At 43.6% G+C, this 952-nt stretch overlaps 1 non-coding gene across 1 annotated transcript; it reads right to left on the bottom strand.

Annotated features, from left to right (window-relative positions):
- Window positions 1-603: 603 nt before the first annotated feature.
- Window positions 604-677, bottom strand: trnat-agu (transfer RNA threonine (anticodon AGU)). Its single transcript has one exon. It is a non-coding gene; the product is annotated as a tRNA-Thr (tRNA).
- Window positions 678-952: the final 275 nt, after the last annotated feature.

The following is a 952-nucleotide window of genomic DNA, read 5'->3' as shown; positions in this document are numbered from 1 at the left end:
GAAAGAATGTCAGAGAACTTCCTGCATCCAGTCCTGACCCTGTCACGCTCAGCAGCTGCTCACCCAGACCCCACTCTCATCAACACTGAACATTTTTACTGAGACCCTTCAAATACTGTTTATAAAAGGCCGCAAAGATCAAAGTTCACACAGTTGTATTAAATACAACAAAGTTTAATATCTTCTCACCGTTTCTCGGTAACCACATGAGACATAGGTTTTCTTATTTGGTTCCTTTGATTTTTCTTGTTCCTGACTGACAAATATTCCAAACCTCAGTTAAACCCTCCCACTTGCGTCATGTCCCAGTCTCGGTTAAAAGCAACACATAATGACACAAACACTCTCCTTCAGTGAGATTAATATCAAGCTGTTTTCCAGGTTGAATGTAACTGTGAACAAATTTATGTCAAAGAAGTCACCTTTGATGCATTCGCACTGAAGTTCTGTACCAGGAGGAACAGCCATTCCAAACTCATATCCTTCACAAAGGCTGTTTTTGTATGTGATTGAAATTCATCATGTATTTTGAATTGAAGCTCACAAGACACAGATGTCAGTGTTGATAATGAAACTTTTCAAGCATGTTGCTACTGTGAAATAAGGCTCTGCTGGGAGTTGAACCCAGGATCTTCTGTTTACTGGACAGGTGCTTGAACCAACTAAGCTACAGAGCCAGATTGCAAATGTGTGTGCAATTGAAATCAGAGGAAGACCTTGCAGATAGTGGGCAGACTTTGGCGAGTCAAGAGCTGAGTTCGTCACGGCAGAGTTCCCAGCCTCTGACTCGCTCTTGTAGTTGCAGCTGTAGTTGTAATTGTAATAGGCAACCGTCCGTCTCGGAAGACAATGGGCTGCACCCGGGGTGTACGTCACTTCTGTGTGAAACATCGTTTGTTGTGGCTGTCGAGGACGACTCGTGAGTGACGATCCCTTCCACAGCTGGTACAGA

The sequence above is a fragment of the Heterodontus francisci genome, unplaced genomic scaffold, assembly GCF_036365525.1.
Source record: "Heterodontus francisci isolate sHetFra1 unplaced genomic scaffold, sHetFra1.hap1 HAP1_SCAFFOLD_704, whole genome shotgun sequence".
NCBI lineage: Eukaryota > Metazoa > Chordata > Chondrichthyes > Heterodontiformes > Heterodontidae > Heterodontus > Heterodontus francisci.
Note: the sequence above shows the minus strand (reverse complement) of the source record. Positions and strands in the feature narration are given on the sequence as shown.